Source organism: Pinus tabuliformis, chromosome 2_2 (assembly GCF_031772625.1).
Source record: "Pinus tabuliformis cultivar Carrire ecotype Pingquan chromosome 2_2, CPIR1, whole genome shotgun sequence".
NCBI lineage: Eukaryota > Viridiplantae > Streptophyta > Pinopsida > Pinales > Pinaceae > Pinus > Pinus tabuliformis.
This window is the reverse complement of record NC_142300.1, coordinates 1,129,036,290-1,129,061,797: the sequence shown is the minus strand read 5'-3', so window position 1 is coordinate 1,129,061,797 and position 25,508 is coordinate 1,129,036,290.

The window sequence follows — 25,508 nt, the reverse complement described above, 5'->3', positions numbered from 1 at the left end:
AAATTTACTACAGAGACACGAAATCTTTGTCTAGGGCCAAAATTTTCCACTCGACCCCCCATCACATAGGTTTCACTCAGCGTTCCCACCTCCCATTTAGCGCATTCTAAGATCTGCTCCCTAGGATCCCACACCACCCTAACAAGCATCCCAACGAGCCCCACACTGCAAATGCACACCAGTGGCCAACTTCCCTTACAAAAAAGCCACTTAGAACGACATGCATGCATAGCTAGAAAGCTCATGCACACTTAGCTTTTGTGAAATCATTCTTCAAAAGTCTCATGCCAACGAACCAAATGCAACTGAATATTCTAAAATGATGAGTTATAAAGAGACCATTGGGCCTCCAACTTGTCTTGATTTTGTTGATGAAACCGTCCATTTTCACATCATTCCATTCACCCATTGTCAACATTTTTAACCACATTTCTCCATAAATGCAACAAATTCCCGCATACATGTTTATATGGTTTATTATTATTATTTCCATATTTTTAAAGAATTAAGAAGAAATTTTATTGGTTTTACTAACGACAGTTTGGTCAGTTCAAGATTCTGCAACTCAAGTCAATTTTTGTAGCTATCTCTGTGGTTAAGGTAGTAGCACCACTCTAGAAGGAAATATGACACTTGGAATTGGTTTGTAGAAGCTCCAATATGGATTTGTATTGGTCAAATTGCACCCAACTCGCACGTGTGGACCTCTAGCAATAAATCAAAGGAAAAACACAATAGTTTTGTCCAATCAACTTCAAATGCGTTTTCTGAGCAAATGAAAACGAATTTTGGAAAATGAAAACATGGTTTTTTTTAGCACGAGCCCAATTAGGTCCTCAATGTGAATTTTCCTCAAATTCGTTACCGTTTGAGATATTTATGGGTTCTTTGGAGCCTTATTTTCCATATTGCGTGAGCAGAAAATGCGCCAATGTTTCAATCAATGTCCAATCAAGAAAAATGAAGTTGGAACGAGTTAGGATTTAGCAAATTCATAGCAATAAGGTTTCATTTCAGTTTTGATTCTTAGCGATAATTCATTTGGAAGCAAAACAATTCATATTTTGATGTTATTGCAGAAAATTATTATTGTGAATAAAACTTTCTTTGCACACTCCAGTTAATACAAATATATGTTATGGCATTCCTGTAATTGTTATTGGTGATCTTCTTCATGTGATCTGAGTTTCCAATAACTCACACTCGTCAGGAGGCCCCCCTGAAGATGTGTGAGAATAGTTAGATGTATTTCATTTTGAATTAATTTCTTTATGCTTTGCATTTCTTATTGAATGTCATTCCATTTAGATGCTTTGATATTTTATTTTGAATAGGATCTCTGCTTATTTTTCTTTTTTCCATCACATGTTGAGTGCTTAACAAGAAAACAAAAAAAACCAAAAACATTTATTCTATGCTTGGTCTCAGCTCTGATTTTGAATACGGACATCAATAATCTTATGCTCTGTTCATTTCTTTTTTAAGACTTCTCTTTAGAGTAATTTCAAGTCTATAGAATAGATTTTCCTTCACAAGTAGACAAATTTTGATTTTGTTTTAAAACTCATATTAAATTTATTTGAAGAATTCTTAGAGTAGATTCAACATAAATTTGCTTCAAGATTTCATAAAAAGAGGCTTATTCAGTGTAGAGTTCCATTTCAAGAATATTAGAATAGTTTTTTCTTTCAAAGTTCCATAGAATAAAAAGATTTCATTTTTTTGTCTCATAGAATAAGTCTTGAACATTATCTTAGTTTGTTTTGAATTTATTTAATTCTCTGTCTTTTTGGAAAGAACATGTGCATACTTATCTTAGTGATATTCATAAATAAGTTTCATTTTCTTGTCATCATTTTGAAATAGATTAACTAACTTTCTAAAAGTTGAAAGTTGATCCCTAACATATACAATGTAAGTATGTTTCGCAAGTTCACATAACCCCAGGTTTGAAAATTAATGACAAGTAATTTAATAGTTAATTCAATTACCCAACATTTTGGTGCTGTTTTCGGGGAAGTATACATAGGTATTAGCTTTCAATCACATCTCATTCTTAGTTGCATCCATTTAGTTGCATAAGGTTAATTTCATTTTAGTACATCCAAGAGGTAAATTCACTAAAAGAAAAAGAAAAGAAAAAAGCCTTCAATCACCTACCACCTCCACTAAATCATGTGGTGCAGTAAGAGCCGCATCATCTTCCACATCATGAATTCATGTTTTTGTAGATGGAAGAAGAGGTGAGAAAGGAGGTATAATAAATGGTTGGAGATGATGACAATGAGGAAGACCCTTTTGGATTTCCCATTCAAGAAACTGATATCAACATTGATATGAAGAACATCCCTCCATCCATACTTCCTAACTTCAAAGGTATGAGATCAAGACTCGAAAACCTTTCTTTTTGAATTTGAAATACTTTGTAGATCTTATGGCTACTCATTACACACTAAAAAATTGAATTTGTTTCTAGAAACATTGAAGTATAAATATCTTAAATGGTTCATGAATTTAGGAACGAATTCTATAACGACATGGGATGATATGAAAAGAGTATTTTTGGAAAAATATAAATATTATTTCATACACCATGAACTTAGAAATGAAGTCCTTAAGATGAACTAAAAAGATGATGTAATCCTAGAAGATTTAGTGGAGAGATTTACTTATAATGCCAAAAGATCTAAATTGCATGATTTAGGATTAGACACATTAAAAACTCTCATACTGAAAGCTATAAGGGATGAATGGTTTGATATTCTTAACTTGATGGACAAAGGAGATGTCTCTCAATTTCCATTTCAACAGATTTGTGAATTGTGCAAGAACATATCAAGAGGAAAAGCAAATATGGAAGATACACTCAAGATCTAGTTATGGCAAGAGTAAATAAGTTGACATCAAGATTGGTAAGTCAAACTGAACTTAACAATTTTCTAGCTATTCTTGGTAATTTAAATGAACAAATTGATATGATAAGAATGTAAAACAAGCAAACAATTGAGAATGCTGCTTCGTTTATATTTTTCTCTAAATGTAGAAAGAAACATGCTTTGCATGAATGTCCACTTGATAACATTAACATTTGTGAAATATGTGCAAGATCACATACTTCAAAAGATTTTCCATCATTACCAAGGTTAAAGGAAGTTTAATAGGGAGAAAATCAAACACTAGAACAATCCTTCTATGTAGCTTTAAGAAGACCATGGCAACCTCATAAACCTGGTATGATGCAAGATCTTAATTCTCAATTTCAGGGTTATTCACAACAATCTTAAAGTAATTGAAAAACACCATTACCTTGGAAACCTTGGACATCTCAATCCCAACCTCAAAACCAACCTTGAAACCTTGGCCATCTCAATCCCAACCTCAAAACCAATCTTGGAAACAAGGTTGGAAAGGGCCTTATCCTCAATATTTTCTTCACTATCCTCAATACCAACATCAATGTTATCCATACCATTCACCTCCACGACAACATCAATTTTCACCCTTAGTTGAACTTAATTCAACCTTTCTCATTACCAACCACATAAGCACCTGAAAGATTCATTCCCACTCAACTACATGTACAACCATTTCAGATCCCCCATAATAAAACACCTAAATCCACTTACAATGTTGGGGTATTGCAAAATGATTCTCCAGTTGCCATTGAAGAAGAAAAAATAGAAGAAGAAGATTTAGATAAGGTCTAAGAATCATGGAGGACTATCACATGATATTAAAAAGTTTCATGCATACCTATCACCAGATTCTATGCCTGGGGATCACATTTATGAACTTGCATGGGATGATAGCAGAAAGCCAAGGAAGACAATATTACATAAATCTTGGTTCAAGACAGTCATCGGATCCTAGTACTCAATTTTTCAATATTTTCTGACATCGTCTCAATCAAGGAAGTTGGTCTCTCATATACTGGTATGTATATTTCAAACATGCATATGAGTTTATCTATCATATTGTTACGGGCATGGTTCCATTGGAATTATTCATATACTTGAACGAGATTTCGTTTTCAAGTATAGTAGGACATATTAAAAATAAAAAGAAAAAAGTAAAGAGAAAAATAAGTTCTATTGTGAAAACCAGCTTGCTGACATAATTGGTCATGAGCTTTGCTTGAAAACCAGGCAATTGGCGAGCAACGTTCACAATAAGTTCTATAATTTCAAGATGGTTTCAATCTTTTATTATGGTTCTTCAAATAATTTTTGGTTCTATGCTCGAGTTGGTTGATGTGGGATTCCTTAAGGCCCACCATCCAACGGATCTTGTCTCATCGACTTAAACACCTTATTTGGGACAAAAATAAGAGATTATTTAGAGTGCCTTGGAACTTGCATATATCAATGGAAAACCTCCTCATTGACAACAATGGGAATGAAAAAATGTCTCTTGATTGTTAGATCTTGTAAATGACTCGACTTCAACACATTCATCCATCCCTATCAAGATGAACTCAGGTACCTTGACATTCATTTACAATATTGGTGAGTTGTCTTGCATTGGTTAAAAACTTTCATCATTGATCGGTAAATGAATTATTTCTTTCCATGCTCGACTTTGGCACATTCATTCGCATGGTAAGAATTGTACCATGTATTTTGGTTTTGATAAAGACAATATGGTTCAATGGAATCAACAACAAGTTGCAACAGTTCATTTTCTTATTTCTTGTAGCAACATGACGACACCACTACAATTATTCTTCATTCATTTCCTTTTCAAGGAAATCAAGAAAATTGGGTCTATTTCAGCCAATATACATTATGTTTCATGGTTTCTAATCCAACATACATCACGTAGTCCAAATCAGTGGATTAGACTCAGAGAAAACAACTTTTGAAAGAGATTGACATTTTTTGAAACAACTACAGAAAATTGCATTTTCTGCAGCTATTGATGTAGCAACCTATTTTTTGACTGTAGCAGCTTGTTCCAGGGCAACTTTGGCACAAATATTGCAAGAGACTGGAGCATAAATAAAAACTTCCGAGATACTGGGTTTTCTCAGAGTATGATAAGTTGAGTAAAATGCAGGTAGAGCTAAAAAAAAAGCACTTTTCTAGGACCTTTCAGTGGGGTTTTAAACAAAGATTTTCATTTTTCACTATTGTGCACACATCAAGACAAAATTTAGTATTTTTTTCACATCATTGTATTTTCTTCATCAAAATGGGATTATGAAGGCATGTGGTGGTAAAAAGGTAAAAATACACCTTTTCCCTTTTGAAGCACTCAATTTGGCCTTAAAATGAGTATGTGGCATATGGTTTTGTTTCAATATTGGATAGCATGAAGGGTGAAACAAGGCAAAAATTGATTTGATCATAACTTGCAAACCATGCATTTGTTGGTCTTGAAAGTTTTAGGTTAAATGAATCATGGTAGGATAAATAAATACACAAAATTTCAAGAAATTCCAATATGTTTTTTTTTAAGAAATGTGTCATTGCCATCTACATCCATTTATAATTTTTCTTGATATATGTGCACCCATTGGCCCAGATTTTTTGTGGGAAGATGCATAATATTAATGGTAAGAGCCTCAGAAAATTTTAGAATAGTTTGATTTACCATTTGAGAGAAATTGGAAATGTTGGAAATAATACTAAGAGGGGGGGTGAATCAGTATTATCAGATCAATTTTTTTTTCATTTTCAAAACAGATTTATATACACTACTTCTGTGAAGTGAACTAGCATGTACATGCAATTGTGATTAGAGAAACCAGTGTATACCCAAAAAAATTGTGATTTAGACAATTTATCATGTGTTTATCTTTAACAATGCATGAGTAAGTCATTAAACAGTGCAGTAAAAACGGAATAAGCCATCACACATAAGCAACACACATGAACACCAAGATTTAAGGTGGAAACCCAATGTGGGTGAAAACCCCCCGCTGCTGTCGTCTCTATCTTCTTTTAATAATAAGAAAATCTGTTTACAATCTTATACGGGTGCAGCCTCATACCAGTATGCATGCACCCACCTGCAAAAGGCTACAACCTTCTCTTTTTTTCCAGCTTCTACTGGAAGGGAGCTGCAACCCCCTAGATATTGTACAAGCCAATGTGTTTACTAGTACGTAGGCACCAGCCTACAGAAGGCTATGACCTTCTCTCTTCCTCCAGGGACCACGTTTCGTAAATTTTCAGACTGGATGCTCCCGGTACACTACAATATACATGAAGACCTCATTTCATCAAATTTTCATACTGGACCCATAAGAAACTTTCAAGCTTAAACTGCATCAACCAACATTTAGTTAATTTGAACAATTTGATCACTATCACTAGAACACTGCGCTGAACCCAAAAACCTGTATCATCATTCAGAACCAGTTGTAACCTCAAAAATCATGCATCAGAATGTATACGCTACTTTATTGAACCCAACCTATGTGTATACACTACTTCCTTTAATCAAACTTGTGTATACCTTCAAAACTACTGAAACATAAAACTTCTAAATCAAGTCTGTACAAACCAGCAATATAATGAACATCTACTGTCAGTTTACAGAGCTTTACACAAGTAGTAGCAGAGATCACCCTTCTCACTTATACAATCAATCAATCAGATACCAAACCCCTTATGCCTCCAGTTTTACATTCATACCTATGAAGACTTCATTGACAGACAATAGTAAAACAATAGAACTAATCAGATAGATCAATGAGATCTGAAGAAAAGGATTTTCTTTTGTATACACTTCTTGTAAGAGTAAAACCTGCTTGTACACACGCTTTTACTGAGGTGAACCAGCATATAGATCTGCAAATATTAAATCATAACTTCGCTGCAATTCCAGACTTCAGACAAACCAGATCATGACTTTTAAAGAATAAAATAGGTGTACATAATCAGATCTAGCCCAACCAATATCAGATCATTCAATGATAGGTCATTTCACGTCTCATGATCCTGATCCAACATTGAATTCAATGTGCAAAAAATATTTCAGATTAAATCACAAACATAGCCCCTACAACATAAAATATACTTCAAATATAAGTATTCCTTAGAAACCCATTTACTTGCACACCCTGGCCTTATGATGTTTTCCTCCTTATATAGATTTTGACCTTTCTCAATACCTCGGACCAAAACCACTTAGGACCTGTGGTATTCTTGGACGGGATCAAATAGTCGTTACTCCACTCAATATTGTGGGCTAATACCATGGTATTGACCCCTAGTATTCTATACTCTTGAAATTCCTTGATTTTCCAACATGTACGCGCTTTTCCTCTTGTGAGAGTGCGTGTATACATATACGCTTTTTTTGTTCTGTGGACCTGTGTGTATACGCTGTTTTGACTAAGTAGACCTGCGTATACTTCTTAAACTACTTTTCATCAACCTTTTCCTTCAACTTCTTTATTCTGATCAGTAGACCTTAGTTCCATTTTCCTGTTCTTCTATACCCATGCCCTTTTACATCTTACTGGACTTGTTACATTGTGTGGTGCCTTTCATCAAGACTGAACTGACCTGAGGGTGAGTTTCCATAAAAGAAAACACTTGTATCATAATGCCAAAAATCTCCCCCTTTGGACTTGATGGAAACCATGCTGATGTTGATTACTGCAAGCTGTAGAAATTGTTAGATATTAGCAACACCAAAAGAATCTCCCCCTTTGACATCAAGGGAAAAGGGCAGACCAAGATACTCTCCTTTGGTATACAGTATGCTGTCCATGCTCCCCCTGTGAGCATGCCAAGTCTGCAGAGATATGTTTCAAAAGAATAACATGACTCTATAACTCAACTAAGTGAGTATGACCTCCCTATAACCAATGACTCATACATACATCAATCACCCAACCAAGTGAGGATACACCATATTTGACTCATCTACCCAACCAGGTGGGGATATACCAATTGTTTATACATGAAAGAAATACAACAATTATTACATCATCTATCCCATGCAAAGTGGGGATATAAATTACATCATATGTCCAATAGGGCTTATTCAAATATAGACCACGACAGAAGAAGTCATATGACTTATGCAACAAATGATATAAGTATTTGAAGCCAAAGCTGAACTCAACAACCATGATGCCAACAATGCATAATGTATGTGAAGGCTAATGCTCCCCCTGAACATGTGCTACCTGTGCATTGTCAACAAGTTATTCATCAAGGCATCTTTGTCAGTCAGATAAAAATCAATGAACAAAGCATATCATCAGACTATAATCATCAATATCAGACAAAGCATCCATATTAGAGTCTGAACCACTATTTTTCTGTCAGAAAAACATATATGCTCCTTCAGCCACAGAAACCCACGTGTATACGCAACTATACTTCATGAAACCCACATATAATAACCTTCCTCTGAAAACTGGATTTAACAATATGATGATGTAGCAACTACTCCCAGCTTTTGTCTGAGATATTCAAATGTTTCTCTGGGTGATCTGAAAATGAGATCTTAGATTAAAATTAAGGTATTACAGAATCATGTGCAAGATTTTCCTATATTACTTAGTGCAACGGATCGAAAAGATTGCGAATAATATAGATAATGAGCAGTTAGAGAAACATAACAGACACACACACATAACACAACAAATAATCAAGGAGTTCACGCAAAACTCTTGGGCTACATCTCCTAGCCCAGCTTTCAGTGGTGACCTCTCTATTATGTCTTCAAGAGCAGAATTTTTACAAATGTGAGCTCAAATTGAGTCTCAACACAATAGGAACAAACAACAGGGGTTTTCTTGAATCCCTCAAGTCTTTCTGAGTACACAGACTCTCCCTCTCACTCTCTGTCTCAGCACTGCCTGCTCCTGTCTCTATCATTCAGTGTCTTTTAAGCCAATCAACGCTTGTCTATTCGTTTTCCCTTTTGGGCTCTTTGGCTCCCGGCCTCTGTCCGTTCAAATCCCCTCTGAGCGTTAAACAATCATTGTGTAACACCTTCAGGTATGGTGGCCACCTATTTTTAAACGGAAAGAACCTTTGGCATGGTTGAAATCCCCAGGAACACATTTCCCTGTTTACACAGAGAAATACACTAAAAACACACAAAAACGCTTTCTATCGGACTTCAAAAATCATTGAATCTGCCCTATAATCCTTTCGGATCCACCTTTGGTCACTATTGCAAGTCCACCATTGATCTGTGTGATCGTTGATCCAACGGTTGATATACATTTCGGGTGGCTTATGTGCATGGAGATTACCCACCTGAAAAGGTGGTTTTCTCTCTCCGGATCCTAGCCACGTGTTAGCTAGTGTATGGGCTCGGGCGAAGCCCCTCCAATACCACTTACCGCCTGAGGCCCACCCAAAATCCCGCTCATTACGGAACTCAAAATATATGTAGCTGCATATATAAACCTTTCGGGTCCATTTTATCACCCTGGGCGCATTTCCTTTGTATTTCGTTTATTTAACGAAAATGCAAATTTACATAAAAAAACCCCTTTTTCCAGAACTCAAAATATATATATTTGCACCCATAAAACCCGTTGGGTTTAGCTATTGCATGTCGCATATGTATCAACCCCACCCCTTTGTATTTGTCGCGATGCGATATATCGCAATCACATATCGCATAGTCCTTGGGCCCTCGGTAAGTCCTTATATGTGTGTATTAGTGATGCGATAGCGTGAGTAGATCTGGACTGTTGATCTGCACGCTTGATCAATGGCCCTCGTTTAATCGCGCTGATTATTATCGCAATTTCCCATAAGGCCGCCTCCGATGGACTCCACTTGCCACCTCCGATTGTGATATGCCGAATAGATCTGGACCGTTGATCGGCCACATCCAACGACTCCTGTGCGGTGTTGCTTAAGCCTCCGCTTAACTCTGTTTTCGCCATTTCTTCATGTTTTTCCCTTGCGATAATGTTTTCCGCCATTCTTGAAGGTTTATCCTTTGCGATAGTTTTTAAGTATTGAAAGACTTAGAGGGTTTTAGGATTCATTTTGGATCATGCTTTCCCATTGAAAAAGCTTTTGGATCACCAAAAGTTGGTTTTCAGGCATCGATCAAGTGAGGATAGAACTTCCTCACTGTCCAATCTCTATCCATCATGCACTGCTTGGTTTTTAACCTTTGAGTCCGATTCTCAGGTACTCAACATCCCCTCTACGCGTAGTTCTCACCTTCCCATCCAGAACTGTGTCTTCCTGCAACTCATTGAGATATTCAGGCAACTGATCATCAATAGAAGGCAACTAAATTTGCTCTTCCGGATCTTTAATCATTGAAGGTTCATATAGTCTCAAGTTCTCTGCATTAATGACTGAATAGATATGCACATAAGCTAGCAAATCAAGGCGAAAAGCGTTTTCACCAATTTTCTCAAGTATCTTGAAAGGCCCATACCTTATTGGTTTTAGCTTCTTACCTTCACCTTGCATTCTATCTTTGCTGATGTACAGCTAGACTTGATCACCAAATTGGAAGCTATGCTCAATTCAATGCTTGTCATGCCTTGCCTTGTATGTGTCCTGGCTTCTTTCCAACTGTTCCTGCACTTCCTAGTGAATTTCTTCGATCTGTTCAATGAACTTGGTTGCTTTGTCTACATCACTGTGTCCATCAACTGCTATGTCTTTACTAGACACAAAATCCAAGGGAGACTTTGGTATAAAACCAAAACAAGTCTCAAAAGGAGATCTCTGAGTAGAAGAGTGCTTGGCATGGTTGTAAGCATGTTGCACATAACACAAATGCTCATCCCAAAGCTTGGGATGCTCGCTGCAATAGCCTCTGAGCAACTGGATCAATGTCTTGTTGACCACCTCTGTTTGACCATCTGTTTGTGGATGAAATGATGTGCTCTTCTTCAATCTGGTGTCCATCAATTCCCACAGACTTGACCAAAACTTCCCAATAAATCGGGAATCTCGATCAGATACAATAGAAGTGGGTAACCCAAAATGAACCCATACATGCTGAAAGAAAAACTTCGTTGTTTGTTCAGATGTAACTTGCTTGTTACAAGGTATCAAAATACACATTTTGCTAAAACTATCCACAATAACATACAAATAATCATGACTTTTTCTAGATTTTGGCAATCCCCCAACAAAGTCCATGGAAAAAATTTCCCAAGGATGAGAAGGAATTGGAAGTGGGGTGCACAAGCCTAATTTTCTATTACTGGGCTTGCTTTTAGCACACATAGTAAACCCTTTAATATATCTAGAAACTATTTCATGTATTCTTGGCCAAAAACAGAACCTTTGCAACTGTGCCATTGTTTTACTTACACCAAAATGACCTGATATTAGAGAAGTATGTGCTTCTCGAATCATGTTAACTCTTTCAGTTTGAGGAATGCATAACTTTCCCAAATGATATAAGAGTTGGTCCTTAACATAATAATCCAATTATTCTACTTGTTTTCCATGACTTAAAGTTGCATATGCATCTTTAAAATCTACATCTTGAGCATATTGTTCAATGTAACTTTCATGCATTATTGAGTTATGCTTAAGTATAGTAGATGCATTTATGATTGGTCTTGAAAACATATCTGCAACCTTATCATGTATTCCCTTCTTATATCTGATGACAAGATGAAATTGCTGTAGAAAACCCATCCACCTATAATGTCTTGATTGCTGCAATTTAGTTTGTGAGCGCAAATATTGAAGTGGTTGATGATTTGTATGTATGATTGTTTCCTTACCCATTAGGTAATGTTTCCACTTTTTCACACTCTGTACTAATCCATACAATTCTTTATCATATGTGGGATAATTAACTACTGCAGAAGTAAAAGTCTCAGAATGATAACATATGGGTTTACCGTGTTGCATCAACACTGCTCCCATGGCATAGTCACTGACATCTGTTTCAATCTCAAATGGTCATTGAAGATCTGGCAGTGCTAGTACTGGTGCTGTACTAATTTTTTCTTTTAAGGTGTTGTAGGCTTTCTGCTATTTTCCTCCCCACTGAAACACCTTGTTCAATCCAGTTAAAGCATGTAATGGAGCTGCGATCAAAGAAAAATTAGCAATAAAGTTTCTCCAATATTGTGCTGCTCCTAGGAAACTCCTAACTTCTGTAGCAGATTTGGGTTTAGGCTAGTTCACAATGACTTCAACCTTAGAGGGATCTATCTTCAATTCACCACCCCCTACAATATGACCCAAATAATTTAAATATGTTTTGCCAAATTCACATTTTGATAACTTCACATAGAGATTTTCTCTTTTCAAAACATCTAAAGTCTGCTTTACATGCTTCAAATGTTCTTCCCATGTTTTATTGAAAACAAGAATGTCATCTAAATATACAATTACAAAATCGTTTAGATAATCTTTGGCAAAATCACATAACCAATCTTTTGTCGACGCGTTTCGAACCAACCAGTGTGGTTCATCGTCAGGACAAGTTGAAGAACTAACCTGGCTGAGCTTGATTAAATAGAGTGTGCAGAGACTCCAACGGCTATAATGCCAACGGCTAATTTTGACCAAAGGTCTTAGTCAAATCACTAATTATATTATTAATATTCTTAGAAACCGCTAAAACATATAATTAATTATTATTAGCTTATATACTAAGAGAGTTCCTTTGTTAATGTGAGTATGAATAATATAATATTTATATAATCCATTCTTAAATATAATGGTCATGTATAATCATTCATATTTAATTAAATAATCTCTATATATTATCATTCCAATGTTATTTAAATAAATAGTATTAAATTATTATTATTCTAAGAAATTTTGTTACATTAGGTAAATAGTGTATTAATTTAATAACAGTTATTTAAAGCTAATGGACCAAAGGTAAACTCTAATACATTATTTTTATTAATTATATCAAAATGACCCATTTGAAAATAAAAATAATAATTTATGTTTATTAAATAATCTATATAATTTATATTTCCAATATTATTAAAGTAGTATTCTTGTTAATCTTTATTATTTAATTACATTAGGTAAATACCATAATTAAAGTACATGTTTATTAATAATAGAATAACCAGAAAGTATAACTAACTCAAACTCACTCACTATTATTGGTATATCATATATTTATATCGAATAATTATATATAAATTAATGATTTCTTATTTATTATTTAACATAAAGGTCATTTTGTAAACTATATCTCCTCTTATAATTTATATTTAATAATCTATATTCATTAAATAAAAGATATTAAGATTAACTATGTCATTAGGAAAATAGACTATTACTCATAAGGTTTAAAAAAGGGGGGTTTTAATAGTCAAATATATAAGAAAATAGTTAAAGGGAAATTCTAAAGGAATGGACGAAAAAATGTAAATGCATAAAAAATGGAGATAAAAAATCTAATCTAATGGAAATAAACCCCTTAGAATCATAAACGGGATAAGGTTAATACTTAGCACGAAATTGAGAGGCCCTGGAGATTGAAAAAAGGCCGAACAATCTTAATAGGGATGATGGCTGGAAGATTAGCAGTTGCTGGGTCCCAGCCTTGTCTTCCTAGCCCCCTCATTCCCCTTTTGTTAGGTCTTAGGGTCTCTGTCTTCCTTCTCCTTAAGGTGTGTTTTTGGCGGATTAATCCTATTATTATGGAGTGTATGGGTTATTAATTAGTTACTAAGCAATTTCGTGCTAAGTATTAACCTTATCCCGTTTATGATTCTAAGGGGTTTATTTCCATTAGATTAGATTTTTTATCTCCATTTTTTATTCATTTACATTTTTTCGTCCATTCCTTTAGAATTTCCCTTTAACTATTTTCTTATATATTTGACTATTAAAACCCCCCTTTTTTAAACCTTATGAGTAATAGTCTATTTTCCTAATGACATAGTTAATCTTAATATCTTTTATTTAATGAATATAGATTATTAAATATAAATTATAAGAGGAGATATAGTTTACAAAATGACCTTTATGTTAAATAATAAATAAGAAATCATTAATTTATATATAATTATTCGATATAAATATATGATATACCAATAATAGTGAGTGAGTTTGAGTTAGTTATACTTTCTGGTTATTCTATTATTAATAAACATGTACTTTAATTATGGTATTTACCTAATGTAACTAAATAATAAAGATTAACAAGAATACTACTTTAATAATATTGGAATTATAAATTATATAGATTATTTAATAAACATAAATTATTATTTTTATTTTTGAATGGGTCATTTTGATATAATTAATAAAAATAATGTATTAGAGTTTACCTTTGGTCCATTAGCTTTAAACAACTGTTATTAAATTAATACACTATTTACCTAATGTAACAAAATTTCTTAGAATAATAATAATTTAATACTATTTATTTAAATAACATTGGAATGATAATATATATAGATTATTTAATTAAATATGAACGATTATACATGACCATTATATTTAAGAATGGATTATATAAATATTATATTATTCATACTCACATTAACAAAGGAACTCTCTTAGTATATAAGCTAATAATAATTAATTATATGTTTTAGCGGTTTCTAAGAATATTAATAATATAATTAGTGATTTGACTAAGACCTTTGGTCAAAATTAGCCGTTGGCACTATAGCCGTTGGAGTCTCTGCACACTCTATTTAATCAAGCTCAGCTAGGTTAGTTCTTCAACTTGTCCTGACGATGAACCACACTGGTTGGTTCGAAACGCGTCGACAAAAGATTGGTTATGTGATTTTGCCGAAGATTATCTAAACAATGTTATGGATCACAGAAGTCTAAATTCCTTAATAATTACAAAATCATCAATAAAAGGTCTGAGTACATCATTCATAACTCTCATGAAAGTGGCAGGAGCATTAGTTAAGCCAAAAGGCATAACTAGCCATTCATACAGCCCTTGCTTTGTCTTGAAAGTAGTCTTCCATGCATCTTGTTCTGCAACTCTAACCTGATGATAGCCATTACGCAAGTCTAACTTGGAAAAGTAAACTGCTTCTTTCAACTGATCTAATAGATCATCAATGCGAGGAAGAGGATAACAATTCTTGATCGTTATTTTATTCAGTGCTCTATAATCAATGCACATCCTCCATGAACCATCTTTCTTTCTCACCAGTACGATTGGAGATCCACATGGTGATGTGCTTGGTCTTATGAACCCTTTATTGAGCAGCTCCTGTACTTGCTTCTTGATCTCTGCATTCTCTAAAGTGGATAACTTGTACATTCCGATGTTAGGTAATGGAGCATCTTGCTGCAAATGAATATCATGTACTATTTCCCTTTTGGGTGGCAGACCTTTAGGTTCTTGAAATAGGATATCATATTCTGAAACAACTTTAACTAAATCAGCTTTCTGTTTAGCATCACAGCCTTCAAATACATTGGTTTTATCAGGGTTATTTTCCTTTACAACCATTAGTAAAAATTGCTTGCATGAATTTACAATTCTTTTCATTTGCCCTGAGTTTATGAGAGAGTAGTTATTTTTGAGTTTATGAGCTCTTACAATATATTCTATTCCATCTTTAGTGAGTTGATACTTATTTTCAGCTCTATAGAAAATGGCTTTTCTATCATACAAGTAAGGACTTCCTAAAACAATACCACATATATCCAAGGGAACTATATCTAACTCAACCTCATCTACAAATAATGACCCAATAGCAAACCTAAGTTTACATTGTCTAGTCACTTGTAGCTTTGCTTTATCACATACTAAACCTAATGGATATGGCTTCATGTGAGGTGTCGTTAGTAAGCCAAACTTCTTTACAATTGTTTCAGAAATCAAGTTTACTTGTGATCCACTATCAAATAAAGTATCAATCTTTTGGTGCTTGGAAATAACTCTAATATGAAAAAGCTCATGTCTTTTCCTCTCATTATCTTCATTATCAATAGATTGTGTAGAATTACTTGTAGATGCTTCAGAATTTTTACCTTTTATACCTGTGGCTGTGACTGTTGTTTCATCACCTGAGTTTGACCCCAAGTCTTTCTGAATAGCAGCAACAGTCTTCTTCTTCTTACCACCGAACTTCTTAGGTTTCAGCTCCGGATGCAAAGACCAGTAGTGTTCATCATCGTGTCCATCCTTCTTGCAGTGAGTGCATGAAGGTTTGTCCTTATGTACGACATCTCCTTCCATTTCAGCTTCTTCTTTTCCTTGTTCTTGCTTGCAGAGTGTTTAGATGATCCCCCAACCTTTGGGTTCACATTCTTGCCTCTAGCTTCTAGATGTGTATCCTGAATTGATACATCATCTAGGCTAGTGGGATTAAACATGAGAATGGTGTGCTTCAAATAGCTATGCAGACCACCTATATACTTCAACAAAGTTTCAGGTGAGTCTAGAGATATGCCTAGAGTTAAAGCTCTTTTTCTAAATTACTGTGTATAACTTTGTACACTTTGGCCCTTTAATAGGCGAAGAGTTTGCCAACTCATCATTGCTTGTTGCATATAAGCTAGAGGATAGAATTGTTTTTTGATGGCAGAAACAAATTCATTCCAGCTAGAAAGAATTTTACCATGTCTCTTCAGATCAGCTTGTGTCTTGCCTTCCCACCACACTAGTGCAGTTCCTCCAAGGTGAAGGCTAGCCAGCTGAATCTTTCTCCTTTTCGAATCAATGTTCTGCACCCTGCAATATACATCAATCTGTCTAATCTAGTTATATAGCTTTTTTGCATTTAGTTCTCCATCATAAATTGGCAAATCAAACTTTACATCTAATTTAATCAAAGAAGTTTTCTTCTTTTTCTTTTCAGGGCTAGGAGATGAGGATGATGGAGGTGATGGTGGAGGAGATGATGGAGGAGGCTTTTCCCCTTTCCCTTTGCCCTCTGGAGGGGCATCTAGAGAAGGTTCCTCTGCTCCTTTGTCTTGTTTGGGTGTTGAAGTGCTTTCACCTCGACCCTTCTTAAATTCCCGATACATCTCTTCCACCATGGCTCGCATGGCCATAAAATTGTCCATGAATTGAGATTCTGATTCCAATGGGACTTCTCTGGCCATTCTCCTCTGAGAATAGACTCTTCCAATCTCTGGATTAGCCTCAACAAGTTCTCCTTCTCCTAGTTTGAGCTTTGACCTAGTTAGCATTCAAAAATCCAACACAAGCTTGTCTAACCTTAGCAAACCTAAAGCTCTGATACCACTTGATCTAAAAATGAGATCTTAGATTAATATTAAGGTATTATAGACTCATGTGCAGGATTTTCCTATATTACTTAGTGCAACGGATCGAAAATATTGCGAATAATATAGACAATGAGCAGTTAGAGAAACATAACAGACACACACACATAACACAACAAATAATCAAGGAGTTCACCCAAAACTCTTGGGCTATGTCTCCTGGTCCAACTTTCAGTGGTGACCTCTCTATTATGTCTTCAAGAGTAGAGTTTTTACAAATGTGAGCTCAAATTGAGTCTCAACACAACAGGAACAAACAACAGGGGTTTGCTTGAATCCCTCAAGTCTTTCTGAGTACACAGAGTCTCCCTCTCACTCTCTATCTCAGCACTGCCTGCTCCTGTCTCTATCATTCAGTGGCTTTTAAGCCAATCGGCGCTTGTCTGTTCGTTTTCCCTTTCGGTCTCTCTAGCTCCTGGCCTCTGTTCGTTCAAATCCCCTCTGAGCGTTAAACAATCATTGTGAAATGCCTTCAGGTATGGTGGTCACCTATTTTTAAATGGAAAGAACCTTTAGCACGGTTGAGAACCCTGGGAACATGTTTCCATGTTTACACAGAGAAATACACAAAAAACATGCAAAAACTCTTTCTATCGGACTTCAAAAATTATCGAAGCCGCCCTATAATCCTTTCGGATCCGCATATGGTCACTATCGCAAGTCCACCGTTGATCTGTGTGATCGTTGATCCAATGGTTGATATGCATTTCGGGTGGCTTATGCACATGGAGATTACCTGCCTGAAAAGGCGGTTTTCTCTCTCCGACGCCTAGCCACGTGTCGGCAAGTGTATGGGCTCGGGCGGAGCCTGTCCAATACCACTTACCGCCTGAGGCCCTCTCGAAATCCCGCTCATTACGGAACTCAAAATATATGTAGCTGCATGTATAGACCTTTTGGGTCTGTTTTATCATCCCGGGCGCATTTCCTTTGTATTTCGTTTATTTAATGAAAATGAGAATTTACATAGAAAAGCCCTTTTTTCTGGAACTCAAAATAGATATATTTGCACCCATAAAACCCATCGGGTCCGGCTATCGCATGTCGCATATGTATTGGCCCCGATCCTTTGTATTTGTTGCGATGCGATATATCACAATCGCATATCGCATAGTCTTCGGGCCCTCGGTAAGTCCTTCTATGTGTGTATTAGCGATGCGATAGTGTGAGTAGATCTGGATCATTGATCTGCGTGATTGATCAACAACCCTTGTTTAATCACGTTGATCACTATCATGATTTCCCAGAAGGCCACCTCCGATGGACTCCGCTTGCCACCTCCGATTGTGATATGCCGATTATATCTAGATCGTTGATTAACTAGATCCAATGGCTCCTATGCGATGTTGCTTAAGCCTCCGCTTAACTCGTTTTCGCCATTTCTTCATGTTTTTCCCTTGCGATAGTGTTTTCCACCATTCTTGAAGGTTTATCCTTTGCGATAGTTTTTCAGTATTGAAATACTTAGAGGGTTTTAAGATCCATTTTGGATCACTGGGATGCAGTTTAGTGAATATATCAGCAACTTGTTCTTTGGAGGGAACATGCTCCAATTTGACCTTTTGTTCAAGCACTTGTTCTCGAAGAAAATGGTACTTAATGGGTATGTGCCTGGTATTGGAGTGCATGACAAGATTTTTTGAAATACTGATGGCACTTGTATTATCACATAAAATGGAGATGGGTGGATTACATGTGATCTAAATGTCTTGCAAAGTTTGCATCATCCAAAGTAGTTGTGTGCAGCAAGATGCAACAACCACATATTCTGCTTCAACTGTAGATAAGGCAATCGAACTTTGTTTCTTGTTGAACCAAGACACCAACCGTGAACCCATGTAAAATGCTCCTCCACTAGTGCTCTTTCGATCATCAACACTTCTTGCCCAATCTGCATCTGTATATGCATGAAGAGTAAGGTCTGTATCTTTAGGATACCATAGTCCAAAGTCCTGAGTTCCTTGAAGATATTTGAAGATTCTTTTGACTGCCTGGAGATGTGATTCCTTTGGATTTTCTTGGAACCTTCCAACAATTCCTACTGCATGCATGATGTCAGGTCTGGTACTTGTTAGATAAAGAAGACTTCCAATCATAGATCTGTAAGTTGGTTGGTTTATTGCTGGTGATTCATTGTTAGAGCTAAGACTACATCCTATTTCCATTAGAGTACATACTAGTTTAGAATCTTCCATCCCGTACTTCTTCAATATCTACTTGAGATATTTGGTTTGTGAAAGAAAGATACCATCTTTTGTTTGCTGTACTTGTAGACCAATAAAATAAGTAAGTTCTCCAAGTAATGACATTTCAAATTCTTGCTGCGTCACTGAAGCAAACTTCTGACTCATGGATTCTTCATTGCTACCAAAGATGATATCATCAACATAAACAACAATAATTAACAGTTTATCATTTTCAATCTTTGTGTATAAATTTCTATTTGTAGAACCTTTTGTGAAACCTTGTTGTTGTAGATATTTGTCAAGGCAGTAATACCAAGCCCTTGGAGCCTGTTTCAGACCATAAAGAGCCTTTTTGAGCTTGCATACGAGTTTTGCATCATTTCCAAAAATGAATCCTTTTGGTTGTTTAATATAAACTTCTTCTTCTAAATCTCCATTAAGGAAAGATGATTTTACATCCATTTGATATACTTTGAATTTTCGAAAATTAGAGAGAGCAAGAAACATCCTTATGGCGTCAAGTCAAGCAACAAGTGCAAAGGTTTCTTCAAAATCTGTACCTTCTTGTTGAGCATACCCTTTACAAACAAGTGTTTCCTTGTTTCTAATAACTTCTCCATTTTTATTCAACGTATTCTTAAATATCCATTTTTCTCCTATAACATTTTTATCATGAGGTCTAGGAACTAATTCCGAAGTATCATTCTTTTCAATTTGGTCAAGTCCTTCATCCATTGCCTTGACCCAACATTCATCTTTACAGGATTCATTTACATTCTGAGGTTCTGTGGATGATAGTAATGCTAGATAACTTGAGGTCCCTATAAGAGTTCTTCTTGTCTGTACTCCAGACCCTTTTTCTCCTAGAATTTGAGATTCTGGATGATTCTTCTGAACATACCTGGATGGATTCTTTTCCCTGTCTGTTGTATCTTCTTCTGGTGCTTCATTGGTTTCTTCTTCTATATCATTTTGATTTGATGTGGGAAAGAATTCCCCATCTTCCTCATTGTCATATTCCTCTATTGATTTCATTTGTTCCGAATTTCTGCATGCTTCATCAATTACAACGTCAATGCTTTCAACAATTTTCTGAAGTCTTTTATTATAATATTTGTATCCTTTACTTCTAGATGAATAACTAAGAAGAATACCTTCGTCTGCTTTGGGTTCAAACTTACCAAGTTTTTCATCAGTCCTTTTGATAAAACATTTGCTTCCAAAAACTCTAAAGTGTTTTACAGTAGGAGGCTTACCATACCAAAGTTCATATGGATTTTGATTGCTATTTTCTCGAACATTTGCTTTGTTGAGACTGGTCACGACAAAAAATGATGCTTCACCCGAGAAGGTTGCATGAGTTCCAGATTCATCTAGCATAGCTCGAGCCATTTGTTGAACTATTTTGTTCATCCTTCTACCACACCATTTTGCTGAGGAGTTCTTGCAATGGAGAATTGCCTTTTTATTCCATTTTGTTCACAAAAGTCAAAGAATTCATCTGATATGAATTCTCCCCCTCGATCAGATCTGAGACATTTGATTTTTCGATCTGATTCATTTTCAACTAAAGCTTTGAAGGCTTTAAACTTTTCAAATGCTTCATCTTTATGCTTTAGAAGACCTATCCAACACATCCTGGAAAAATCATCAATAAACAAAATAAAGTATTCTTCTCCATGAGGTGACTTTTTCCTTGTTGGTCCACATAAATCAGTATGGATGAGTTCAAGAGGCTTACTTGTTGATCCTTCCTTTTCAATGAAGTGAACTCTAGTTTTCTTACTGATTTGACATGATTTTCATATAGTATTTTCTGGGATGTTGATATCTGGAAGATCATGAACTGCTTAAAGCCTACATGCTTTTCTTATTTGAGAAAAGCTTAGATGTCCCAATAGCTATTCCACAACTAGTTTTCATCAGTTTAGCTTAGATAACATTGTTTTTGTCCTCCTTTGAGTATGTATAAGTTGTTTAGAGTTCTTGTACCTTTGATCATGGTCTTTCATGTATCAAGCTCACGAACGACACATCCGTTTGATAGAAACACCACTTCATTTCCTTGATCATACATTTGACTGACACTCAACAGGTTATGCTTTAAACAATTTATATACATGACATTTCTAGCTTTAACCTTTTCTTTCAAGAAAACAAAACCTTTACCTTTAATGACAACTGGAGTGTCATTTCCAAATGAGACATTCTTTTCCTTTTCTAAAGCATTATATGAATGAAGTTTCTCTTTATCACCTGTCATGTGTTTGGAGCATCCACTGTTGATGTACCACTGATTTTCTTGTCCTTCTGCATACAAAGCTATACCACATCTTTCTGATTGAGATTCCTTCCTTCTCCATATCTTGGGATTTAATGGTGTTTGCTCCTTTTGAAGTGTTGGCCGAAATTTTCTCCTGCATTCAGATTCTTCATGACCAAATTTGTTACAAATCGAGCATTCTATTTCATTTTCAAGAGGAAAAAAGTTATTATAGGAACTTTTCTTGATTCCTGTTACACTCCTTTGATTTCGTGCTTCTCTAGTCATGATGGTTTTGTAAGCAACACATTGAGAAACCTTGTGCCCAAAGTTATGACATGAAAAACATTGCCCATTAAAGAAGTTTTTGCGATCATAGAATATTTTGACATTGTTTACCTATTGGTTGAAACTTCTATTGATATTCATCCTTGGAGTAAATTGAGTATGATTTACCTGATGAGTAATTTTAGGCCTTTTCTGACGATTGACATACTGTTCACTGGTCTTTGCTGCATCAAGATAGCTTCTAGTGGAGGTTGACAACTTCTGTGATTGAGATGATTCTTCAGTATATCCAAGACCTGTCTTTATCATAGGAGAACACTGAACTTTGATGATTTCATTTAAAGTTTCTGATCATTTAGCAAATATAAGATTAATATATTTTGTCTCCTCAAGATCTTTTCTTATACCCACAATTTCACATTCTAGATTTTCATTGTGTTTTTCTCTTTCAGCAAGTTGGTGTGTCAAAGTATCTATCATCATATTCTTTTCTTCTAAACATATTTTGAGTTTAGTGATTTCTTTAATAAAGTCTTCCTCTTCTAATGCATCCAAAAAATCATCATTGTCATAAGACATGAGTAGTCTACAATCTTGTTTAGTTTCATCTTCATCACTATTAGATAAACTATCACTATCTTCATGCGTATAGTAACTCCTTCTATTCATAACCTATTTTCCATTGCCTTTTCCATATTCCTTTCCTTTTTCATATTTATCTTTATGAGGACATTTGGCAGCATAGTGGCCGACTCTACCACAAGCAAAGCATTTGAAAGGTAGCTTACCGCTGAATCTTTCGGAACCCCGTTGAAGCTTCTTGACAAAATTTACCTCATCTTCTTCTTCTGAAATGTGTCCTGATTCATTGTGTTCTTATTTTTCTTTTCCCCTTGCTGATGCTTTAAAAGTGGCTTCTCTCATATCTTATGGATCTCCTTTTCTTATTTTAAAGGAAGTTAGGATTCCCTGGAGTTGAGTCACTATAATAGTTTGAAGATCCTGTTTTTCTTCTATGGCAGACACTTTTGACTCAAATTTAGAAGACAAAGATCTCAAAATTTTCTCAACTAATGTAACTTCCTTTATCTCTTCACCCAGATTCTTCATACAATTAACAATCTCATCTATACGTAAAAAGTAGCTAGCAACATTCTCATCACTATGCATCTTAAGAGTCTCATACTGAATTATGAGAGTTTGAAGCTTAGCGCGTTTTACCTAAGAGTCTCCTTTGTAGCTCTGAATGATTTTGTCCCATATTTCTTTGGCTGTCTTGAGCATGAATTTGACAAATTTTGATTATGACAGACTTCCCAATAATGTATTGACAACTTTGGCATTGGTTTCGTATAAATTCTTACCTACAGATTCTGTAGGAATTGTTGCTGGAAATTGATATCCTCCTTCCACAATTTCCCAAACCTCTGCTCCTAGCGGTTGTGGATAGGCTCTCGTTCTTATTTTCCAATATACTAAGTTGCTCCCATTGAAGATTGGTGGTCTGATGGATCCCATGCCTTCGTGATTATTCATCTTGAAAGATCTTCCTTCAAGCAATCAAGCTTCTTCTGAAAGACCTGCTCTGATATCAATTGTTGGAAATAATACTGAGAGGGGGGGGGGTGAGTCAGTATTATCAGATAAATTATTTTTCATTTTCAAAACATATTTATATACGCTACTTCTGTGAAGTGAACTAGTGTGTACACACAATTGTGATTAGAGAAACCATCGTATACCCAAAAAACTTGTGATTTAGATAATTTATCATGTGTTGATCTTTAATAGTGCATTAATAACTCATTAAATAGTGCAGTAAAAATAGAATAAGCCATCACACATAAGAAACACACATGAACACCAATATTTAAGGTGGAAACCCAATGTGGGTGAAAACCACTAGCTGCTGTTATCTCTTTCTTCTTTTAATAATAACAAAATCTATTTACAATCTTGTACTAGTGCAGACTCATACTAGTATGCAGGCACCCACCTGCAGAAGGCTACAACCTTCTCTTGTTTTCCAGCTTCTACTGGAAGGGAGCTGCAACCCCCTAGCTCTTGTACTAGCCAATGTGTTTACTAGTATGTAGGCACTAGCCTACAGAAGGCTACAACCTTCTCTCTTCCTCCAGGGACCACATTTCATAAATTTTCAGACTGGATGCTCCTGGTACACAACAATATACATGAAGGCCTCGTTTCATCAAATTTTCATACTGGACCCATCAGAAACTTTGAAACTTAAACTGCATCAACCAACATTCAGTTAATCTGAACAATCAGATCACTGTCACCAGAACATTGTGCTGAACCCAGAAACCTGCATCATCATTCAGAACCAGTTATAACCTCAAAAATCATGCATTAGAATGTATACGCTACTTTACTGAACTCAACCTGCATGTATACACTACTTCCTTTAATCAAACCTGCGTATACCTTCAAAAATACTGAAACATACAACTTCTAAATCAATTCTGTACCAACCAGCAATATACTGAACATCTACTGTCAGTTTACAGAGCTTTACACATGCAGTAGTAGAGATCACCCTTCTTACAATCAATCAATCAGATACCAAAACCCTTATGCATTCAGTTTTACATTCAGATCTAAGAAGAATTCATTGACATACAATAGTAAAACAATAGAACTAATCAGATAGATCAGTCAGATCTTAAGAAAATGCTTTTCTTTTGTATACGCTACTTGGAAGAGTAGAAATTTTGTGTACATGTGCTTTTACCAAGGCGAACCAACTTATAGATCTGCAAATATTAAATCATAACTTCGCTGCAATTCCGAACTTCAGACAAACCAAATCATGACATTTAAAGAATAAAATAGGTGTACATAATCATATCTAGCCCAACCAATATCAGATCATTCAATGATAGGTCATTTCAGGTCTCATGATCCTGATCCAACATTGAATGCAAGATGCACAAAATATTTCAAATCAAATCACAAACATAGCCCCTGCAACATAAAATATACTTCCGATAGAAGTATTCCTTAGAAACCCATCCAATTGCACATCCTAGCCTTATGATCTTCTCCTCCTTATATAGATTTTGGCCTTTCTCAATACCTAAGACCAAAACCACTTAGGACCTGTGGTATTCTTGGACGAGATCAAATAGTCATTATTCCGCTCAATATTGTAGGTTAATACCATGGTATTGACCCCTAGTATTCTATACTCTTCAAATTCCTTGATTTTCCAACCTATACGTGGTTTTCCTCTTGTGAGAGTGCATGTATACGTATACGCTCTTTTTGTTCTGTGGACCAGTGTGTATACGTTGTTTTGACTAACTGGACCTGCATATACTTCTTAAACTGCTTTTCATCAACCTTTTCCTTCAACTTCTTTATTCTGATCAATAGACCTTAGTTCCATCTTCCTGTTCTTCTATACCAATGCCCTGTTACATCTGACTGGACCTGTTAAATTGTGCGTTTCCTTCCATCAAGATTGAACTGACCTGAGGGTGAGTTTCCATCAAGGACAACACTTGTATCATAATGCCAACAGGGAAAACAAGTCTTCTACCTGAAAAAGATACATTTTGTGGAGCAAGATCATAGTGATGGTCAATGCATCTTGGA